Raw genomic sequence first — 24944 nt, 5'->3', positions numbered from 1 at the left:
AGAGGATTTAGTGAAGGGTGATTCATACCGTAGAAATTACTCTCAGCAGCCCGAAAGAAATGTTTCAGATCCTTAAATTGGGAAAATGTAGTAGGAATGTGTTAATGAAACACATGTAAACCATCTTTCTTTTTCTGGTGGCATTTTAATGACCCATTAAATCTCGAGAGTGCAGTCGCATAAATTTCTTCTTCTTCTTCTTCTTCTTCTTCTTCTTCTTGTATTTCGGCCGTATACATGTCGGCCATCGTCAAGGTATGTCGGCAGACTGGAAGTACAGAACTTGCTACGTTACTTGCACGTAAGATGGTTCAAATGGCTCTGAGCACTATGGGACTTAACATCTGAGGTCATCAGTCCCCTAGACTTAGAACTACTTAAACCTAACTATCTTAAGGACATCACACACATCCATGCCCGAGGCAGGATTCGAACCTGCAAGTAAGATCCAGAGACTTTAGTCGACAACAAAGCGAATACATATTAGAAAAGAGCGCCGTATTCCCCGTATTGTTAAGGTTGAAACCGCTATGCCTGTTAATTTTAGCTGCTTCTTTGAATAATAAGCCCCAAAAGAATGAAGCCTACGCTAGAATTTTGACATTTTCCTACCGCGAGACACGTTCATCGGCTTCAAAGAGTATACATGAAGTGAATCTGCGGTTTAAAGGACGGACCAAGTAATGTAGGTTCAGTTTGTAGGCTCATTCTCAAGATGGACGAAAGGTATAGTCCTACTGTCAAAGAAGAAGAAGAAGAAGAAGAAGAAGAAGAAGAAGAAGAAGAAGAAGAAAAATTTATACTAGTGAACTCCCAAAACTTAATGTGTCAGTTATTTGTCTCTAGCACACACAAACTTTAACAACGAATGGAAGAATTTAATAAAGGAACCATGAAGTAGGGTTGAAAAGCTATCACGATAAATCTAAAATATGTAACAAACGCATCAAAAAGCAAATACTACAAATTAAGAATGACGTCACAAAAGCAGTTATTGAATTTTTTTATTTAGTGCAGCTGAAAACAACGACTGAATGAACGAGACAACAAATACACAGAAGAGCAAAAATTAACAGGAAAGCTTTTGGTAAACTAAACAGAATTTTCAAAATCGGGATTCCGACGTGTCTGAAACGTGGATTTACAGACATCGATTGTTACCAGTTTTGACTTATGCAATGAGAGATGTACTTTTAATGCGAATATCGTTACATAATTGTGAGTTTCTCACCGAGCGATGGAGAGATAGGAAAACAAATAAATGAACCAGGAAGCCGACTGGAGAGAAAGACGTAATTATGACCGCAATGAGAATGAAATGGAGGTGGGTGGGAAGCTGGTGTACCCTGGCGATGGATGGTAGATGGATAGAGGAAGTTCTTTGTAGAATTCAAAGAGCCGAGAAAAGGCAGAAACGACAACGTAATGGTATGTAGGTAGATAGACGTCTTTAGGATACATGGATAGGTATCGTAATGCATGGAAAAGTGCAGCGTAGGCCTTTTTCCAGCGGTGGATGTAAAATGGATTTGTTAAATTAATGGAAATTGATCCCGTGTGCAGCGTAAACGATCGCCCGCTAGTGAAACGCACTCAAAGGTGCTCCGCAATAAGATGGCTAGAAATGAGCCAGTTAAAACGCCATATTCTTCTTAGGTCTCCGCGCCTCGATGCTGGCTGAAAGAAGTGTAACTCGCTTTTACAGCAGCCGTTTTCGATCTATTTTCTTTTGTTCTCCCTGCAGCTTAATCATTCAGATGTTTTTTTGATTGATGACGTCTCAGTATTTCTGACACGTTGCTTCGATTGCTTCGCTTGCGACATAGGTAAATTACACGTGTCGACTCTACTCTGTACAAAAATAAAAATAGGTCCCGTTCTCGAGTTCTCACCAAGGTTTTCGGGAGATTTTAAGGCAAATGCTGAAATTGGAAATACGCTCCCAAAACTTGGAGACTAGATAGTCGCGTATTTGGCTGGCAAGACCGTGACACTACTATGCGTCAGAACTCTACCTTTAGGGATAGAGAACGAAAAGTACCGAAGAAGAAAAAAGGAAGTGTGTCTGCACGTACGCCTGTCGGGATATGATCCGCCTTTTCTGTTCGTTTAACTCCCCAGTGGGTATTGACGCCTGGTTCCCTGTTCGGTTATCCGGCAGATTTCTTCCACGGACGAACATATAAATTTTAATTTTTCTGTTATCTGTTACGGTCTGTTGCATCGAGTCAACTTTTTCTCTGTGGGCAGGTGACTCGTGAATAAAAGTAGGGGAAAATTACAGACTTATATCCTTAACATCGGTTTGCTGCAGAGTTCTTAAACATATTCTGAGTTCGAATATAATAAATTTCTTGGAGACCGAAAAGCTTCTGTCCACGAACCAGCACGGTTCTAGAAAACATCGCTCGTCCGATAGTCGGCTTGCCCTTTTCTCACATGATAAAGTGCTAACTACAGGTGAAGGGCAACAGGCAGATTTCATATTTCTTGATTCTGAAAAGCATTTGACACGGTGCCCCACTGCAAACTGTTAACAAAGGGTCGACCATATGGAATAGGATCTCCGATAGGTGAGCGGCTCGTAGATTTCCTAAGTAATAGAACCCATATGTTGTCGCCGACAGCAAGTGTTTATGAAAGACAAGGGACAAGGATATCGCCAGCAGTGCGCCAGGGAAGTGTGATAGGAGGGCTATTATTTTCCACATGCATAAGTGACCTGGCGGACAGGTTGGGCAGTAATCTGCGGCGGTATGCTGATGATGCTGTGGTGTGCGGGAAGGTATCGAAGTTGAGTGAATGTAGGAGGATACAGGATGACTTCGACAAAATTTCTAGTTTTTTCTAAATGTAGAGAAATGTAGGCTAATGCGGATGAGTAGGAAAAACAAACCGGTTATGTACGGACACAGCATTAGCAGAGTACTACTGGACATAGTCACGTCGTTTAAATATCTAGGTGTAACGTTGCAAAGTGATATGAAATGGAACGAGCATGTGGGAATTGTGTTAGGGAAGGCGAATGGCCGATTTCGGTTTATTGGGAGAATTTTAGGAAAGTGTGGTTCGTCTGTAAAGTAGACCGCATACAGGACGCTAGTGCGACCAATTCTTGAGTACTGCGGAGTGTTTGGGATCTGCACCAAGTCGGATTAAAGGAAGACACTGAAGGAATTCAGAGGCGGGTTACTAGATTTGCTACTGGCAGGTTCGAACACCATGCAAGTATTACGGAAATGCTTCGGGAACTCAAACGGGAATCTCTGGGTGGAAGGCGATTTTCTTTTCGGGGAACGCTAATGAGAAAATTTAGAGAACCAGTATTTGAAGTTGACTGCGGAGATAAGATACTAGAATTATTGGCTCATACGGAGCCATACAAACAATCGTTTTTCCCATACACTATTTGCGAATGGAAGAGGAAAGGCCGGCCTCTGTGGCCGAGCGGTTCTAGGGGCTTCATTCCGGAACCGCGCTGCTGCTACGGCCGCAGGTTCGAATCCTGCCTCCGGCATGGATGTGTGTTGGTTAGGGTAAAGTAGTTCTAAGTCTAGGGGACTGATGACCTCAGATGTTAAGTTCCATAATGTTTAGAGCCATTTGAACAGGAAATAAAATGATTAGTAGTGGTACAGGGTACCCTCCGCCATGCACCGTATGGTGGCTGGTGGAGTACGTACGTAGACGTAGATATGTTGGAGGTATTATTCAGAGCAGTCAGCTTAACCCTTCGACAGCCACTTTTTTCCCGAGCAGAAAGTATATTTATCTTAATGTCGCAGTCAGACAGAACAACATGAAAAAATGATTCCTTTGTCTCGTTTTCAAACGCGAGGAGGGTTGGGACATACAGGTTTATTCGTTAAATACATCTGGGGTTTCAAAAGACAGTGCAGAAACTAAAAGACATACAGGAAACAGACACATATCAGTGGATAGAGTCTCTCTCCAAGTTTGTAACTCACATTACAAGTGTTAATTATGAGCCCTGTTTGTGACGCGGTGAACGTCAATAGGTGCGTGTAGTTCATTGACACAAATTGTCCGGGTAGGCGCGATAGCAGTCCGCTTTGCAAATCTGCTCATTGGGTTGCCTATCATCAGGCGCCATCTAATACAATTCTACAATACGGAGCAGAGGGTTAACAATGGAACCTGAAGAGAGCGCAGTCTAGGTGCAGTATAGAAGAGTTCTGCCAACGATTAGCAGGCTTACCGCTACCAATGGACATTGATACATAGCAATAGCATGCACGAAATTCCTGCTAGTTTTGTGATAGCCTGTCGTGGGACACATACGTCCCGGTGGTAGAAAGAGGGTTAAACAGGTTTTTCTTTTGAATCTGTTAACTCGATTACGAAACGCAGGACGCTCCGGTACTGATGTCTCATTTCAGCTTATTTTTATCAAAAGATTTGCGTCACAACAGGGCACTCGATTGTCTCCCCAGCTCAAAGTCTACAATTTTCGCTCTGTGCGTTTTTGCAGACATTTTTCACACATGTCACAAACTGAAGGAATACATACGAAAATAGAGGCTAAACATGTCAGTGTTATGCTTTACTAATATCAGAATACCACAAAATCACAGTTACGCATTCGTATTTCGAAACTGCTTAGGACACAAAGTAGCGTAACAGGCTCTCATTGGTAACCTCAAAGATGAACACAACTATGAGCGAATATAAAATTTTTCTTTTACAACAAAGTTAATTGCGAAACATGAACGCAACATTTCAAAAGTTGGAAGTGTCTCTCTCTCACAGGAAGTGAATGTTGACCAAACTAGTTATCGAAGATTACTGATAACGACCTACCATAGTCCAAGTCAGTTTCTAAAACAATAACCATCAGAAACACTGGTTTCCTGTCTGCATTCCAGTCTCCCTTTACTCTTTCCCCTGCAGTGAATTAATATGCAGTATACGTCCACGACTTTTTGACATAGTAGCTTAGTTTTCCCGATAGGATGGGATATAATTCCATGCATCTCCGCTACCTGGAAGAGATTGGAACCCTTTACCAAAGCGGTATCTTGCCCAAACACACAATTTCAAACATCACTGAACACACAGTAACTGATTTCGTAAGTTGACAACGACGTTGAGTCTCAATGAATTATCCAGCATTGCTGACGAAGATACTGTAAGAACTTACGAGCGCCACGACGAACTTCGTATACACCATCAGGAAGATCAGGTGAAAAAAAGATGCGATACAGACACAATAGAAATGACAGCAGTCCTGAAGCAATAGTGCTGTTTCGCAGTTGAAATGAAGCCTGTGTCAGAGATTTGCGAGGTGGACGGCGCGTGGTCGCCTACCTGACAGCTGCAGGAATGCGCGAGTCAGAGTTGATCATCGACTGAGTAGCTGTGCGCGCGACGCCGAACTGAGCGGCTCGGCTCGCGCCAGGCACTCATATCGCGCGCCGGCTCCCCACCGCGCATGCGCAGCAGCCCAGGCCTCAAGGTCGTCGCGCAGCGCCGCAGCGCAACATGCGAAATCTCGTCCGCCGGGAAGCACCCCAGCGTCACCTGTTTTTCGTACCCTTTGCTGGCAGGTAGTCTGCAGGCGTTCGGTTTAGCCGCCTGAGCACTGGAGCGCGTCGTTGTCCTCTATAACAGTGGAGGTAATTACCCCCCTTACAAGTAAAATGACATTTTCTTGGGGGGGGGGGGGGGACTAAACGATTCTATTCTGTTTCAATCATGAAACTAAATATTTTCAAAAGGTCATCGTTATTATTAAACTTTTCTAAGACTCTAATACTTATTATATAAGTCATTGATAATTACTTTTTTCAATTAGTAGGATTAATTCGGTGGAGGTTACAGGTTCCTCACATAGTCCACTCACTACACACATATGGTGCGCTTTGTCCCAAGTAAGACATCTACGTAACAAATGCTGAATATCTCAAGAAAATGTCTTCTGCAAGTTGTAGATAGTGCCTGTAGTAGTCCACAAGTTGCTCCATTACTCCCTTCGAAACAGATAAGTGAATTAATTGAAAGTACGACAAAGCAGTAACTACATTAGGGCTACGACAGTGCTGTACACAGTATATTATTATTATTATTAATATTATTACTGTTAGTGGCTGTGTTCAGACACAAAGCATCAGCAGCCCTAAGTCTTCCAATTTCTGCCAGTTCAGAAGTTAGCAGTGCAGTTATTTACGAACAGTAAGTATAGTGCACACATTTTAACTTGGTTGATTTTAAGTGGGGTTGCAGTGTGCAGGTCAAGCAAGTGCCACAACGGAGAGGAGTAACATAGGGGAAGCATGTTTTGTAAAAAGTGTCTACCGTCGCTGTAAGTAGTTAGCTTTCTTATGTGAGAAGGGGTTGGGGGTAGCACTTGTAATGCACCTTCGTCATTCATACTAACAATCTCCCCCCCCCCCCCCCCCCCGCCCCTCTCTACACACATACACAAACTAATTATCATTCATCTCTCATCATTTTAAAACTAAAAGTCTTTCATTCTACCAGTTTAGTTGCGTGCTAAAGTTTGTTTGTGTGTGTGTGTGTGTGTGTGTGTGTGTGTGTTTTGGGGAGGGGGGGAAGCATTCGGCAAGGGGGGGGGGGTTGCGCTCAGAGGTAATGGTCTAAGAAATATTGGGAAGCATTCCTCTAGAGGCTAGAGAATTCTTTTAGAGCTCAGGTGCTTGGAATGAGCCACGTACACAACTTCTTCGCCTATTCCATTAATCTTTGGCTGCTGACCAATCATTTTACCAATAACAAGTAACTAGGGATGCAAGGGAGTTGCGCCTCAGACTCCTAAAGGTCAGAAACAGGCGAGAACTCAGGGTTCGGTGCAGGATATGAAGAGGAGGAAGGGGGAAAAGGGGTGATGGTGACGATGTTGGTTTTGTAGGGCGCTCAACATCGTTGTCATCAGCACCCATATAAGTTCCCATACTTTCCATTTCCAGTCTCGCCACGTCTCGAACGATGATGACAACACAAACAAAAGGGGGACAATCACAGTTTCTTACTATCTGTCCCCTCCTCCACCAAATATAATTTGCCGTAGTGCCTTTTATTATTGGATACATAGGCCTAATAATAACAATAAAATAGACATTTTCATATAGTAATAATTATTCGTTTACGTCAGTAAACCATAAATCGTCTTAGCCCAACTTCCAAGGAATTTCAGTTCACAAAAATATATCGTGTGAAAATCATTGGTCTAAACCATCTGAAAAGGGTGTCATGCAACTGATTTAAGAACTGAAATGGGAACTAGCTCTCACAAGTTTAACAACGTCATAATTTACAGCATATAAAATCGGAGAGTGTACTGACCATTATCAGTTTTTCATTTAGCACTACGATTGTGAACACAGGTGTACCGACTATGGTTAAGCAACTTCATTCTCCAAAAGTTAGAGGAAGGTACATAGTCTGAACTTCAAAAATCAAAACTTCGAATAGCAACAACGTTAGCAGTCCCAGGCGGTCGAGGGAAGGTGGTGTTCCCCGAGACACTCACTCCATCGCAGAGGAGCACTACTGTTTACAAATCACCTCAGGTATATCCGCTGTGTCGAGGTTTATTGGAATTGAGCATTCTTAGATCCATAGATAAAACGAAGTCTTTCTGTGAATCCGTTAAAGTAAATCTTCAATATGAACTAATTTTTACATGCGTCTCTATGTGATAGGGAGGATTTTTACGCCCCAACAAGAAAACCAGGAAGATCATAGACTTGGTATAGCAGAAGCTACTGAATCTAGCATTACCTTTGAAACTGTAACAATAATAGGCAAAAGAAATATTTAATTTTTGTTATCAAATACATTAACGAAAAGAAATCGCAAGCTCAAGAAGGAGTTGTGTGGCGTAAACGAATGTTAGTAGGCATATTTCTACATCTGAAAGAAGTCTTTTGAAATGTCAGACCTGTTGTATAAGAGTGGCGCTAGTACCGACACTATGAGGATGCAAATAAAGTTTGCGTTAAATAGACGTTGTAACAATGGTGAGCGCTAGTTACCTTTGACATTGAACGTGGTGAGTTGATTATAGTGAAGAATGCATTTAAGGCGACGACGATGCCAGTATCGACACCTCACTGACTTTGAACGAGGTCGTGTAATAGATCTACTAGAAGCTGGATGTTTCTTCTCATCTACATCTACATCCATACTCCGCAAGCCACATGACGGTGTGTGGCGGAGGGTACCCTGAGTACATCTATCGGTTCTATTCCAGTCCCGTATTGTTCGTGGAAAGGATTGTCGGTATGCTTCTGTGTGGGCTCTAATCTCTCTGATTTTATCCTCATGGTCTCTTCGCGAGATATACGTAGGAGGGAGCAATATACTGCTTGACTCTTCGGTGAAGGTATGTTCTCGAAACTTTAACAAAAGCCCGTACCGAGCTACTGAGCTTCTCTCCTGCAGAGTCTTCCACTGGAGTTTATCTATCTTCTTCTGGGATATTACAGAAAGACTTGCCAAGAATGAAGCCACTGTGTATGATTGCTGACAGTGGTGGTCACGAGAATGTACCGACGCAGGAAGCCCGGGCTCTGGACGGCCACGTGGCACTACAGAGAGGGGAGACCATCGTGTGCGGCGTATGGCTCTCGCGCATCATACTGCATCCGCAGCAGCAATTTGAGCACCAGTTGGCGCCACAGTGACAACGAACTGTTACAAATCGGTTACTACAAGAATATCTTCGAGACAGACGCCCTTTGCGTGCATTCCACTGACTCCAAACTACAGCCATTTGGGACTTCACTGGTGTCAAGCGAGAGCTCATTGAAGAGCAGGGTGCAGGTCTGTTGGGTTTTCTGACGAAAGCCGGTTCTGCCTCGATGCCAATGATGGCCGTGTGTTGATTAGGAGGAGGTCTGTTGAGGGCCTGCACCCAGCTTCTCCGCATGCTCGACATTCTGGACGTACATCTGGAGTTATCATCTGGGGTGCGATTTCATATGACAGGAGCAGCAGCAATCTCGTGTTTATCCCACGCGTCCTAACTGCAAATCTGTACTGCAGTCTGGTGCTTAGACCTGCTGGGCCGCCATGCAATAACAGCGTTCCCGGGGGTGTTCTCCAACAGGATAACGCTCGCCCTCACGCCGCTGTTGTAACCCAACATGCTCTACAGGGTGTCCACATGTTGGCTTGGCCTAGTCGATCACTAGAACTGTCTACAATCGAACACATATGGGACACCATACACAAACAGCACTAACCGTCCCTGAATTGACCGACAAAATGCAACATGCATGGAACTCCATCCCATAAACTGAGATCCGGCGCTTGTTCACACAATTCGTGCACATTTACATTCAATATTCTGCCGGTTGTGCAGGTTATTAATAAATCAGCATTTCACGTTTGCAATGGCTTATATCGCGCTAATATTAACCTGTGATCTTGCAATCTTAATCACTTAAATATGTTACCTAGACAAATGTAGTCCCGAAATTTCATGACTCTACATTAATTATTTTTGTGTGGCTGGTTCAAATGGCTCTGAGCACTATGGGACTTAACTGCTGAGGTCATCAGTCCCCTAGAACTTAGAACTACTTAAACCTAACTAACCTAAGGACATCACACACATCCATGCCCGAGGCAGGATTCGAACCTGCGACCGTAGAGGGTGGCGCGGTTCCAGACTGTAGCGTCTAGAACCGCTTGGCCACCACGACCGGCTATTTTTGTGTATTGCGACTTTTTCCGGCTATGTATTTTAATGAGTTGCTTTGGTGACAATGACAGCGCTAGAGCTACGAAATAACTTCCCGACAAATTCTCTTGAAGGGAAAGATTGCACAATGACTGCAACGGATTAAAATGTATTCCTATTTTGAAGAATCCTTAGTCGTGCTGGAAAATGAAGGACAAATATTTCATCCCATAGTGCGACCTATTTTGTCCTTTCGCCGGGGTCAGTGGCAAATGAACAAATTTTTGGTGAAGCAGCGTTAATGTACGATCCCTTAAAAAACTGACAAAGGGTGCGAAGCCGTAAGTTACGTTACACGCAAGTGTATTTGCTAGATTGTTCAGCTAAACTGAAATTTAGTAATTTACTTTTTTTTTCAAAGATATAATGAAAGTTACTATTTACTAGAAGTAACTTTTTAACTGAAAGTTACTTTTGTGTTTTAGAATCACTTGCTCTGCTATGCATAATTTACACTGTACCTTTTCGTCGTTAATTAAAGAAGTAATTTACGATAACATCGATTTTATTTTATAAACTAGTCCTTCCTCCTCTTTCTGGCCATCTCCTCCTTTCCCTCTCTCTGTTAGTTTGCACCTTCTCTGTCTGTCCATTTGCTCCTTCCTTTCCCATCTCTGTCCATCTCCCCCCTCTCTGTTCACTTCCCCCTCCTCCCACCTCTGCCCATCCCCCCCCCCCTCCTCCTAATTGTGCTTATTTCCTTCAACCCCTCAATGTCTGTCCATCCCTCGTCCTCCCTTCTCTCTCCACGTTATCACACTCACCCCAGTAGAAGGCTGGTGGTTCTTATCCCTACGGAATTTTTATCCAGATTGTACCTTATATCTGTACCAAATTTGATTTAAATCGTTCCAGGGGTTTGGGATGAGCTTTTTACCTATGGCTTTGCTCGCCTATGCACCTTTAAAATACATTTCACCTTTTAACATATTTCACGCGTATTTTTGCGCATATTTCGCTTGCATGTCTAGCTAATTTCGCCCTGCAGTTTGATTTTCTCGCAGCTTAATTTTTATGACGTCGTACCTCCTGAACCATCAGCTGTACAGTGATATAATTTTATAGGTACATCAGTTGGTGTCTGCGAAATGTGTTGCGAGTGGGTTTAGCAGTAAAGAAGTAATACATTAAAACGTCATGCATCATGCAGCAGTTTTTTCTTGCATTTCAGTATTTGACGTGGTATCTCCTGAACTGTGTGTGGTACTAGGATGATATTTTTGTATGTACACTCAGCGGCAAATGTGCATACTATCCGTGAGAAGTACTGCGAATAGAGTTAGTGGCAACAAAGAAATAAATTTAAACGTCTTGCATGACGCCGTATCGGTCCCACATTTAATGTTTACGACGTCGTATTTCCTGAACTAAGTGTCGTACAATGCCGTAATTTTTCTGGTGCATCCAGTGATCTATGTGAATACCGTCTGCAAAATGTGCCATGAATACAGTTTGTGCTAAAGAAGTCATAAATTTAAACGTCATGCTTCATGTGACAGTTTTACTGCATGAAGAGCGAAAGTGTAGTAAGCGACAAACTTTTTTCTTTTCGCCATTTTGGGGTAATCGTCAGCAAGAAAAAGTTTCATAAAGGTTTGAAATTATGTGTGAACTTTGCTGCAAGTGCTATCATTGTTGAACTCTGGGTAACTAAAATATGGGTAATCTCGCGTCGTGGGCCACACTGTTTTCTCACCCTCACACATTTAATAGGTGAGTGGTTTTTACTCCCTCAGTGATCCTTTCGAGGTAGTAAATGATGTGTGTACCAAGTTTGATTGAAATCAGTCCAGTGGCTTAGGAGGAGATGGGAAACATGCATGCACACATATGTGCATCCATTTTTATGATTTATATAGACAAACTGAAAATTTTACAGAGTGTTGCTTTATTCAGAATAATAAAATACCATCTCAGTCTCCGACTTCGATAAAACAATTGCGCAACGACCGAAACAGACTTCGGATCCGATAAAACTACCTCTGTTACATACCTACTGCACGCAGCGGAACAGTTGGAATCTGTTTGTTTTGGTGATACGGAAGGAATTTTACATCCATATCTTAACTCCGCAGATCACCGTAAGGTGTGTGGCAGACGATACAAAGAGTTCATCCTTTTTTCCCGTTTCCATTCGCGAATGGTACTTTTAAAAAAGTACTCTTGGCAGCTCTCTGTAGAAGTCACAGTTTCCCCACGCGAGCTGTAGGCCAAATTATAACAAATAATACGTTACGTGACCCGTTTTGCAACGTGAAGTCTCAGAATTTCGTGTGGTTTTCCAAGATACAAAACGTCTTTCTCTATTGTAGCGTCTTCCATTGCATTTCGATGAGCACTGCTTTGCCACTAGCGCGATGACTAAACGAACCTCGAACCGAAGCGCACTGCTAGATCCCTTCCATTAATGCAACCTCCTAAGGCTCCCAAACTAAAAACTGGTCGACCGAGCGAGGTGGCGCTGTTTTAAAGAAGCCGCAATTCAAATCCATCCAGATTTAGGTTTTCCGTGGTTAAGGCAAACTCTGGGAAGGTTCCTGTGAGAAAAGACAGCCGATTTCCTACCCCATCCGAACTGGCGTTCAGTCTCTAATGAAGTCGTCGTCGATGGGTCGATAAATCCTAACCTTCCTTCCTTCCTTCCTTCCTTCCTTCCTTCTTTCCTTCCTTCTTTCCTTCGGTATTTCTATACAACCGTCTTGCGTATTTCCATATGTGTTGGAATGACTTGTGTGGTTGTTTTAAGTAACCTGCACTCGTCTTTGTGCCAGCGACCTAGTATTAATTGTTTCCGGAAGATGAGCAAATTCTTACGCATATTCCTCCATTCAAAGAATCAAGCTGATTTTCACTTGCTTCTATTCCCCGTCATTATCGCTTACATGCAAGTTTTGAAAGTAAGTAATGCGTTGTGAGATTCTTAAATACAGAGGCTGGAAAAAATAATTTGGTAATATGAAGGAGAGACTGTTACAGTTCAACGTCCCGTCAACGGCGTAGTCAGACAAATTTCTCGGTGTGAACATTTTTCGCAGCAACTATGTAAATATTGGTTCATAAACGAGACCCTTTTCCTTGCTGCAATATTAGTATTTCATTTCTCAGACGCGTTTCATATTTTATACGAAAGAGAGCTTCAGTGGATACCCTGGAATAGTAAACAGTTCTGTTTTTACATACATGAAACATACACTGAAAATAGTTCACGTTTTAATTTTTTGCATACTGTAAGTACCATTTTATTTATTTAAAAATTAAGTCTTCTTGCCCTTCATATAAAAGGCATCCAGAAACTTTAATACCAGTATTGCAGCAAGGAGAAACGTACTGTTTACAGACATAATCATTAGAGAAGGTTTGACACCTCAGATCGATTATGGTTGTGGCAAGGCAGTTGACCTTAGCCTTTTTCAGGGAACCATCCCGGCATTCGCTTCAAGCGATTAAGGGAGCTAAGGAAACCATTTATCAGCATGGCCAAAACGAATGTTTCGACATCGCGCCTCCGTCAGTGATAGTAATTGAGAGTTTCTACAATTTCTCGCAAGAAACTGGACAATTTTTAAGACTAGGGAAAACCTGTCGGTTTATCTTTATTAAGATGAAACCAGTTTGACATTACTGCCTTGTTACTGCGGGAATTATTATTTTAAAATACTCAATCCCCTACTGGGAACTGGATGAGCCTGGTATCAAAGCTACCTTTACAGAAATTACCAGCTACCGCTGTTGTCATTTAGCCCTGAGGTCACTGACCTCCACGTTTGGGAGATGACATCACGGCAGATCAGCATAACACTACAGGACGATCACAGACGTTGCACTTGCTCTTCGAAGCTTTTCCAGAGACATTGCTACACGAGGAGAAACAGAAAGACAATATAACTGTGTTACAAGAAAGATAATCTCGAACAGTAATATTTTTAAATCAGGGTTTCCGTATTACTTATTCAGTCCCTGTAGCGCAGGACGGAAAAGCGGTCTGGAGACTTAATTTGGACAGTTTTGTGTAAGTAACGATCACGGACACTCCCTGATGACGAATACGTCTAATTTTCATAAACGGATTTGTTTTACTCACGGGAGAGTTGCAAACTGTAAACTTTCACGGTTGGAAATGTCACAATTAATAAAACGTCCCGGGATATTAGTTGTGGTCGAATGGATTTCACATTAATGTGAAATCCATTCGACTATGGCATAATAGGCCGGAACATTTTATTAATTGCCACAGGAAAGTGTCACTCAGATGTTGACAAGCTTCAACGGCCAGGCGCTTGAAGAAAGGAGGGTACAGAAAAAGCTGAGAAAGTTACGACAGAGCAAATTATCGCACTACTTATGGTGGACGACGAGTACTCAAGATTTTACCCTCAATATTAATCATTGTCTAGGCGCCAATAATTCTGATTGTTTGGGATAGATACATATTTAAGTGACAAAGTACTCTACTAGATATCTATGGAAAGTAAGCACCGGAATTCAGAAGTTAGTGTATAGGTAATTTGTTTCCTCTAATGAATCGTGAGGGTGGTTTTTCTTCGTTTGACGTGTGAAGTGACAACACTGTCAGGTGACTGCGGAATATAGTTGTTCTGCAAATCTACAGGAATCCATCGTCTACATTCCAAATGTCTGCGGCTTCGATCCCCACTCAGCTCTAGGATTTTTTAAGATACTTATTGATTCTTTCAACTCTGGTAATGATTTGGATACGTGAAATATGATAAGTTGCCCAGTGGTTCGAAGAGTGCTTTAAATTGTTGGGGCCCCTATAACTGACTGACAGAGTACGCCAGTTGAAAGGTCGGATGCAAACAGTAGGACTATGCATAGTAAAATACGGCGATTATCACACTTACCATCGGTTTTAATCTATTTTAAATAAACATTTTTCGTCAGGGCTCAGGTCGTGTCGCATACACGATATTGGCTTTTGCATTAGCTCTCATATAATTACTTTGAGATTTCTTCTATTTTAGTTTTCAGTGGATTTTGGCTCACCACGAATTCTTCTCAGTGACTTAACAGCTCCCAGTCAGAAACTATATCCGTTGAGATTTAATGCGTCCGTCGGTAGTCATATCTAGGAGCGCCCATTCCCAGTTACACACATCTTGCAACCTAGTCAAAAAAAAGTGTCAACCGACGAGGACGGATCATTCTAGCAAGAGCACATTTAGCCAGCAGTCAGCAGTAACAAAATGGTTCAAATGGCTCTGAGCACTATGCGACTTAACTTCGGAGGTCATCAGTCCCTTAGAACTTAGAACTAATTAAACCTAATTAACGTAAGGACATCACACACATCCATGCCCTAGGCAGGATTCGAACCTGCGACCGTAGCGGTCGCTCGGCTCCAGACTGAAGCGCCTAGAACCGCTCAGCAGTAACACAAGTGCCAACCACTGTCCACGGGCAAATAACTGAAGGCGATATCTTCGCGACATCCGTATGGAGAGCTGAGCCCAGGATCGATACTGGGTAAATGTAATAACGCGGAGCCCAATATAGCATGGGTTTCAGGCACTTCCCATGGTGTTCTCTCCGCCGAGAACCCTTAACGCGTTACTTCAGCTACATGTCCTTGATGCTAGATGTTCCACAACCAACACGTGTGAGATTCGGTATTCCACTGACAAACGTAGGGAGAAACGTCATTAGAGCTGCGCAAGGGCCTTATCATGGCTGCAAAGGGCTCTCGGATACTAATGAATTTTGTTTATTTATTTATCGTATAGCACATGGTAGCAGCACATATAAACACAGTAAGAAACAAAAATACTAATGTGCAACGCATATAAGAGAACATTAAGGACATCGTAAGTGAGTCACAACAAAAACACAGGATTAAGATATGTGACATGAGAGACTAGTAGTTGACTACACATCTAAGTCCAGATCAGTATCCAGTTCATAGCATAAGGTGTAGCTTCTATGCAGTCCTTAGCTGATCCACCACATAGAGCACACTTTTATGATATGGTCCTGGGTCTGCTCAGGTGCTCCACAGTCACAACTTGGGCTGACCACAAGTCTCCATTATAATGCGTAGCCTTGCATCTTGTGCGACCACTTAATGATTGATTGAGTCGAGTATTTTCTTCGGACGTTGAACCTTTGCAGTGCTTTTGAGCTATCAGTTATGCGATGATTAGTAATAACTGATGAATTAAGATAGGTAACATACACTGTTCTTTCTACTGACGCATAGTGAGGAGAGCCGAGAGTTTGTAGAGGATGTCAACAAAACAAAGGTACATAACATATATTCGCTGCAAACCTAATATAATAGTGTTCTTCCCACAAATCCTAAGTGATATAGTTCTCAAGTATGTGAAATAAGTCAAATATTTCGAACACTTTTCATTTACAAACTGAACAAAACTACTCATAAACATGCAAATTTATACAAAAGTCAATGCAAATCAAAAAATGCTGTAAGAAAAATTTTGTAAGACAACGCCCATAACATAAAAGGTCTTAACAGGCATTCATCTATTAGCAGAGAGAAAACATTGGTATGTTTTTTGAGGTGATTTACGGAAACTGAGTCGCATCCCACGCTTTACTTCAGCGGAAGCCTCTGACAACTCGACTACAAATCGTAAAACTTGTAAACCATCAGTTTTGCCGAGAAAGCCTACGAGATATGCTCTTTACGACAAATTTCATTAAGGAGTAAATATACTGAGACTCGGTAGTTGGATAATTCAGTTCTTCTGGAGGACGTTCTTGAACCTACATCGCAAGTAATTCATATTACACAGTATTAGACTTGGAAAAATTTAGTTTCGTTTGAGAAATTATCACAGAATATTATACCGTACGACAATACAGAATAAAAATAAACGAAGGCCTTTCAAATTTTTTTTTTCATAATCTACGTCAGACGACATTTGCATGCCAAACAACATTTTGCTTAGATGTTTCTGTAGTTCAATAACATGTCCCTCTCAACTGTATTTGTGATGAGGTCTTAATTTCAAGAATGTGACAGTGTCAACTTCTTGTAGTTCCTGAACTGTATTCTGAGTATTCTCAAAGTTTAACTGGAAAGAACTGACTAAATTTCAGTGAATATTTAATTAACAGTCCCGTGGAAAACTAAACTCAATTTGCCATTTATCACAATGTACATATCATCTGAAAGCCAAACAAAATTAATATCCCACAATCCCACAATGTAAGTGGCTCGACAGGTCAAATGACTGCCCAACCGTTTATCTCAAGAGTGAAAGTACTACTAACGATAGTATGCCATGAAAGACTACGTGCCAGGTCTTCCCGTAACATGTTCTAAGAAACGTTGACACTGTTTTGCCCACGGCAACATGGTACCTTATTCGCGTTTTAAAATATTGCAGAACACGTTGAAAAATGTCATGTCTCCATCTGCAACACTGTAACATCATTAAAATTTTAACTTGAATATTGTTTGTTCTGGCCTTTCAGAATTTTAAAATAACGGGCAGTTTTGGACCTCAGAGACAAAATTTGAGTAGCGGTATGTATAGGGCGTAAAAAACTACGAGCGCATAATCTTAGAATTTACAGAAGAGATAAAAGTCACTTTTTTATGCGACGAATATGTCAGAGGTGCACCGTTTCCCCGCTAGGAGCCCGTGAAGGTTTTTGGTGGTAGTGATGTTCAGGGACGACGTTCAAACTGCGGTGTGATGAATATTGCTTCGGAAATGGTGCTGAAATCTCAATGGTTTCTTTTTGTAGGGGGGAGGTGAACCGTTTGGTGTATGAGACGCTGACAGGAACTCCAGAAGAGCAGGTTGCCCGTTTAGCTGAGGCTGTAGCCATTATTTGTAAAACTCCTGGTGGTTCTGAGAGTGTTACACAACCATTTGCACGCAATGCCAGTTGTGCATTAATATAAAGGAATGAAATTTTCAACAACATCTGTAAAACAATATTCATCACACCACAGTCTGAACACCCTCTCTGAACACAGTTAGCGCAAAAACTTTCATCATGGACTTCTAGCGAGGAAACGGTGCATGTGTGACACATTCTTCTAAACTGTCAGAGCTATGAGCATTAACGAGGTGCACTAGTCATAGTGCGCAATGCACTGTAGCAGAATCATAGTTGTTCTGCCTCTAAGCTTTCAATATGCCTTACCACACTTCCGCTTCTTGTTCTTTTTCTATCAGGTTCTGGATCCAGCATAGATCATAGATTGTTTGAGCTCAATTGCACGATTATGTGTTACGCAAGGAGGAAGGGGGAGGGGGAATGGTAGATACTCTCGTCCAACTTTTGAGCATTGGTTCTCTAACAGGAGGAATCTTTGCTCCACTTAACTGTAGGCCTTCAAGAAACAGGTAGTCAGCGTCCAGAGCATATTGGCGTTAAAAGATGCGATGCAAGAGTATGGAATTTTGAAAATGCCGCGGTAGAGAGGTCTCGTAACGAACCTTGAACCACCACGCGCACTTTGGCATATGCTATTGGCGCAGATTACGTAACGGTTGTCAACTGCGCTAGCTTCCATACATACATGTTATTTAAACATTGGCGTACTTTCTGCGTACTTGTTATATATCATTCTGACGAGTCACATCTTGAACTGTGAGAACCAAAATGCCACTGCTGAAAGATCTTACCATCATAGGTTATTAGTGAACATTTGGTCGGGAATGATGTGTAATCACTGCAATTTTGACGACGCACTTAACTGGAGTACACGCAGCACTCACAGAACTGTTTTGTGTAGTTTCAGGATTATGGAGGATATGGAGGATTATGGAGTCTCAGAACATTTCAGTGTTGATTCTCGAGCACAGGTAAATGGTGACTCTACATCTACATCTATCGTTACTCTGCAATTCACTCTTAAGTGCCTGGCAGAGGGTTCATCGAACCATTTTAATACTACTTCTTTACCATTCCACTCTCGAATGCACGCGGGAAAAAGGAACACCTAAGTCTTTCCGTTTGAGCTCTGATTTCTCTTATTTTATTATGATGATCATTTCTCCCTACTTAGGTGGGTGTCAACAAAATATTTTCGCATTCGGAAGAGAAAGTTGGTGATCGAAATTTCCTAAATAGATATCGCCACAAAGAAAACAGCCTTTGTTTCAATGACTGCCACCCCAACTCGCGTATATCAGTGACACTCTAACCCCTATTGCGCGATAACACGAAACGGGCTGCCCTTCTTTGCACTTTTTCGATGTCCTCCGTCAATCCTACCTGGTAAGAATCCCACACCGCGCAGCAATATTCCAGCAGAGGACGGACAAATGTAATGTAGGCTGTCTCTTTAGTGGGTTTTTCGCATCTTCTAAGTGTTCTGCCAACAAGGGGCAGTCTTTGTTTCGCCTTCCCTACAATATTATCTATGTGGTCTTTCCAATTTAAGTTGCTCGTAATTGTAATTCCTAGGTATTTAGTCGAATTGACAGCCCATATTTGTGCGATTTATCGTATACCCAAAATGTATCGGATTTCTTTTAGTACCCATGTGAATGACCTCGCACTTTTCTTTGTTTAGTGCCAGTTGCCACTTTTCGCACCATACAGAAATTCTCTCTAGATCATTTTATAATTGGAATTGATCGTCTGATGATTTTACTAGACTGTAAGTTGCAGCGCCATCTGCAGACAATCTAAGGGGGCTGCTCAGATTATCACCTGGATCATTTATGTAAATCAGGAACGCAGAGGGTCTACGCCACTACCTTACAGAACGCCAGATATTACTTCTGTTCAACTCGATGACTTACCGTCTATTACTACGAACTGTGACCTCTCTGAGAGGAAATCACGAATCCAGTCACAGAACTGAGACGATACTCCATGTGCACGCAATTTGATTAATAGTCGCTTGTGAGGAACGGTATCAAAAGCCTTCTGGAAATCTAGGAATACGGAAGCGATCTGAGATCCCTTGTCGACAGCACTCATTACTTCATGGGAATGCACAAGAACGATATTTTCTGAATCAGTGTTGGTTATGTATCAATAAGTCATTTTCTTCAAGGTGATTCATAATGTTCGAGTACAGTATATGCTCCAAAATCCTACTGCAAATTCATCACCGGTTACTCCTATTTCCTTTCTTGAATATTGGTGTGACCTGTGCGACTTTCCAGTCTTTAGGAACAGACCTTTCGTCAAGTGAGCGGTTGTATATGACTGCTAAGAAAGGCGCTATTGTGTCTGCATACTCTGAAAGGAACCTGACTGGTATACCATCTGAACCGGAAGACTTGCCTTTCTTAAGTGATTTGAGTTGTTTCGCAACACCTAAGATATCTACTTTTATGTCACGCATGCTAACAGCTGTTCTGGTTTCGAATTCTGGAATATTCACTTCGTCTTCTTTCGTGAAGGAATTACCAAACTGTGTTTAGTAACTCCGCTGCAGTGGCACCATCATCGGTAACATTTCCATCGCTATCGTGGAGTGACGGTATTGAAAGCGAGGTCCCCGATTCGTGTTCCGATCCGGCAAATATTTTTACTCGGCCAGGAAGTTTCACTCTGGAGCAGAGTGTATACTGTCTACAAATATTCAGTCAGGAAGTTCGTGGAATACTGGGTAGGCTGAGCAGGACCCACCGCGTCGCAAGTGCGATCGTCTCATTTTACTCCTTTAATTTCTTATTTTTATGCAAGAATTTCAAGAGTCTGATCCATTTTACTCCAATTGCAACTTCAGCTGAGCTGACTGCCCGATGCAGATGTGTATGTCAAAACAAATCCGTCCGCTGTCGATATATGTAGATGGTCATTGGCGGGAAGGTATTAAAAAAAATGTGATGATACTCCAAAGAAGACTGAGCACCAGCCGTAAGTTTATTCCAACGCACCATTAACAAAATATAATTTCTGAGCAAATGTCGATGTTCATATTCAGAATTCTATGAACGTCTCACGCACATAATTTATGAATGAAGCGTTAAAAAGAATGTGGTCCGAAAAAAACAATGTCCTCAATTTTTGGCCTATTGTTTTGTTTAAGTACGTCGAGCGTCCTGAAATACCAGCAGGGATTTTTACAAAATAAAGGAACTCAAGAAAACACTTCTTAAAGGTATAAAAAATACCTTGTAGTATAACCTAACGTACCTTCCTTGAAAATTACTTGACACTGTCAAATTATGTATTTTTTTTTACATTTTTTCAAAGAAATGCTTGTATATTTCTCGTTCTGCCCCATCCAGGTGGCAGAATAGAATATGGACTTTTTTTGTAAAATTATTGCAGAGACGTTGAAATTATTAGGAATATCATCTTAAAACCAAAAAATGAAGTAGTTTTATGAACAGTTTAGACTAAGGAATATGAGATATTCAAAATAATCGTTAAAAATAAGAAAATATTTTACTCTCTTTTTCAAAAGTGTACGATTATTTTTAATGCTTAGCACAAAGTTACTGTTACTGTTTCTTCATTGAATTCCATCACTCGTTGATAAGATCTACTTTCTGGCTTGCAAATAGATACCACTGGATGCCTAATAATAAATTCTATAATCCAGTCCTACCCAGCTATACAATTTTATCAGATTGGTGTAGTAAGTCATTTCTTTCTGCTAGCTGATTTGCTAATGATCTGGCAATGAGATATTTCAGCGTTGGACTAAAAAGTCTGCTCTCCACTGACTTCAGATACGCTACCAGCTCGTCTTTGTGTTCTGCAGTGAACACAGTTTTAAATTTCACATCTGATTTGTCAATCTGTAATTGGGATTATCCTTAGCTTTACAAAGGTATTTTTCAACACTGATTCGGGTACGTTAAACTTCTTAGATGCTTTTAAATCTCCAGCTCCAGAAGATAAAATGACTGAAACTGCCATTTCATTTACTTTAATTTCCTTCTAACGCAAGTTCACACCATCTGGGGAATCAAGAAAATAAAACTGAATGTGTAGTTTGAAATATACTAATACTTGCGTCAAACAATGAAGGGGCAGAACGGGGCATTATCCCATTATGCCCCTTCGGGTTCCGCCTCAAGAGCACATTTCGGGTTAAAAACTTACATGGAGCATAACAACTGACGGATTTCAACGTATTATGTAACTAACATATAGCTAGTGACGTGCACTTTAAGGTAGCACGTAATTTAAGGACGTACAATTAAGAATTAACGGCTTATGTCGCGTTTAAATTCACTGAAAGTTATAGAAACGCAACTGGAAACGTGAAGGACAAGCGTTCACTTACAAGTCGCTTTCGAAGCCAAGTCAAAATGGGCGTCACATTTTCCCTTCCATTCAGAGACGTAGCTGTACGTCTTTACAGTAGGTTGCAGCACTCTCCAGACTAGAAACAGAACAATCCTGTTGTGCCCCGAGTTCCTCTACATGATATGGATAAAGTGTGGCTAAATTATTTCAGTTCCACTGGTATCAGTCATGTTTTATGCTGAACTGGTTTTATGGTGAAGCGAAACTGTTTTTGTTAAAGCTGTGGGTGTTTTTATGAAAATCAGCATAAACGAGTGTGTCAGAAGTTGAGACTATGGAAAAGTATATCCCGCTGAGGATATATTTTAGTGCTCTTTTACCTTCGTTTCCAGCGCAATTTATATTCTTGAGCACGAATCTGTTTTATTAGTACTATGTTTTCGCTACAGCGAACTACTTGAGATCGATATTTACTCACACGAGCTTCTGAAACGACAAATTGTGCTATAGACTTAGGCGGCAAAGGGAAATCTGTAGTATTAACAAAGTTTCCGTTACACTGCTGCAAAGAATTATTTAGTGAAAATAATCTAGGCGAACAGCAGATTCATGCACAAGCAAGAAATGCTTCGAAGATTTCGGAAAGAATGTAAGTTCCTTATACGTCGTAGCATCCGTTACAACACTGTTAGTGAGTTGACCAACTAGACAAGAGAGAAAAAAAGAAAAGCTGAATTAAACGCCATACCCGGACATTCTAGCCACTGAATGGAGATTTCCGACACTTCAGTGAGGTATACCGAGATACCGCGGAAAGCTCGGTGAACACATTTGAAAAAAATGTGTGAGTCATCTTAATCGCTTCCACTACAGCCAAAAGATGGGGACGACCGCAAACATCTCGAATAATGAAATGGCTTACTGCTGCTTCTGAACCCACAGATCCACGTTTTCCATGTCTCTAATGGCCTCGTCGTCGATGGGAAGTTGAATCGTAAGCTGCTTTCCCTCCATGTCTTTCACGGCAGGTAAAAATCGTACAAGATCCAAAAAGATAAATTCAAATTATTACGATGTTTTCAGTCACTGCTTCTGTAACAGAAATCCACTTCTCCATTTACAGAAGCGCGTCCTTGACGCAATCACGTGCGGCGCACACTGTTCCAGTGTGCGACGTAATTGCACAACATTCGCTGAATGAACTGTTTATCGGCGGAGCCAGATCATCTCTCTACACTGCATATTAGTGAAATATCTTTTTTATGAGAGTCGATAGGTGCGCTCTAATCTGCGATACACAATCAGAAGGTATAATTCACAGTACTTGTCACAACCCTATACCAGTCCGGCTGCTCTCAGATAAATTTCAAGATACAGCTGAGCTAGAAACTAACAGCGCTAATAGTCTCTGACAAATATCCAACTGGCTACTTGTACAATCGTCGGCAAAGTCAGCAGATGAGAAGTCTGGGGACGAGAGTTCGAAGATTTTCCTCACAAAGGTTATCACCTATTTTCACTCAAATAAGTGCTGTGAATTCTGTTTCTTCGACAAGCACCTCTTTTAGATAGATGTTAGTTCCCAGATCTAATACGAAACTGCTACCGAATACAGCACTCACTTGGGATGAAACGCTACACTCGACTTTGAAATCGCGACTGCCTAACCGCTAACTAAATAGCACAGCTGCCGTCATGAAATCACACGCTATTCCTCTAAAAGACCACGCTCACCTACGAAACAAATTTCCGATAACAACTCGTGTCCCTAATCCGATAGGTTAGCCGAGAGCGTTAATGCGCTGGTTCCTCGAGTAGGCGCGCCGGCCCCAGATCGAATCCGCCCGGCGGATTAACGACCAGGTCCGGTGTGCCGGCCAGCCTGGATGTGGTTTTTAGGCGGTTTTCCGCATTCCACTTGGTGAATGCCGGGCTGCTCCCCACGTTCCACCTCAGTTACACGACTCGCAGACATTTGAAACACGTTCTCTCTATTTCATGATTTACTCTAGATGCAGACAGCTGGGGTACACTGATTCCATCCCGGTGGGTATGGGGTGGCGACAGGAAGGGCATCTGGCCACCCCTTCAAATTAACCTTGCCAGATCCGTTGTAACCACGCCGACCCTGCGAAAACGGCAGGACAAAGGCGTCAGCAACAAAACAACAACTTGTGTCCCAGTACTGAAGAATCTGCGCTATTTCTGCTTCACGGGCCTCTTCATTCTTTCAGCCCCTAGCACAGATAATAATGGTACTACACGGTGTAATGGGCATAAGCATATAAAATGTATATGTGGTACCTAAATATGTACACACTTCCGTGTGTTGGTCGTTTTTCTCTGCATCGAACAATCTTCCTGCAAATACGTCACATGATTTACTACTTTCTGTTTTCTGCAGGGTCGTAATTGCTCACTAAATCGATTACTCCTGCCAGTGTACACTGAATGTTTTGCGTCCAAGTGTCCACACTTCAACACCTGACCTGCTGTCCAGGGGAAAATAAGCATTAATGGCTTGCTTATGCCATATGTACTTGAAGGTACTAAGCAACCTAAAAATATATGACTTGTAATGGCTATAATCATTAGTCTGCAGGTGACAAATACTGATGTAATGTTGTTCAGTACAGCATCCTCAGTCACCAATGGAAATATCTGCATTTGTACTCGTTACCCCCTGTTTACTCGAAGCTGCCGCCTGACAGAACCACTCGTAACCTAAATTTACGAATTAACGTAACAGTACGCCCCCACAGAGGCAGTGTTCGTTACATTATTTGCATGTAGTAGGTGCAACAAGCGGTCCATGCCCGTCAGGGTGACGTCTATCTTTCCTCTCTCTCGCACAGGAGCTTTGTTCAAATACAACTGCCACGGATGATCCGCGTCTGGATAGGAGACTGTCGGAATTTGAGCTCTGTTAATAAGCTCACTGGAGAAAATATTAACAGACACCTAACAAGAGTACACTTGTCGCTTTGGAGCTCTGAAAATGGCGTGTAACTAGTACCAGGCGCTCATGTCATGCTCTTCTGCTCAAGTCATGGTCGTG

At 41.9% G+C, this 24944-nt stretch overlaps 1 protein-coding gene across 3 annotated transcripts in view; it reads right to left on the bottom strand.

The window, feature by feature from the left end:
• The window catches only part of LOC126248341 (solute carrier family 41 member 2-like), a 530019-nt gene that overhangs the window by 119260 nt on the left and 385815 nt on the right, over window positions 1–24944 (bottom strand). For 2 of the 3 annotated variants that reach the window (XM_049949242.1, XM_049949245.1), the window contains exon 1: window positions 5329–5391. The exons of the other annotated variant lie outside the window; for it this stretch is intronic. The gene's annotated coding sequence lies outside the window, so the exon portion shown is untranslated. Of the gene's footprint in view, window positions 1–5328; window positions 5392–24944 lie in introns of those variants that run through there. 3 annotated transcript variants of the gene reach the window in all.

Source organism: Schistocerca nitens, chromosome 3 (genome assembly GCF_023898315.1).
Source record: "Schistocerca nitens isolate TAMUIC-IGC-003100 chromosome 3, iqSchNite1.1, whole genome shotgun sequence".
NCBI lineage: Eukaryota > Metazoa > Arthropoda > Insecta > Orthoptera > Acrididae > Schistocerca > Schistocerca nitens.
The sequence above is the reverse complement of the archived record's forward strand: the minus strand, read 5'-3'. Positions and strand labels throughout refer to the sequence as shown.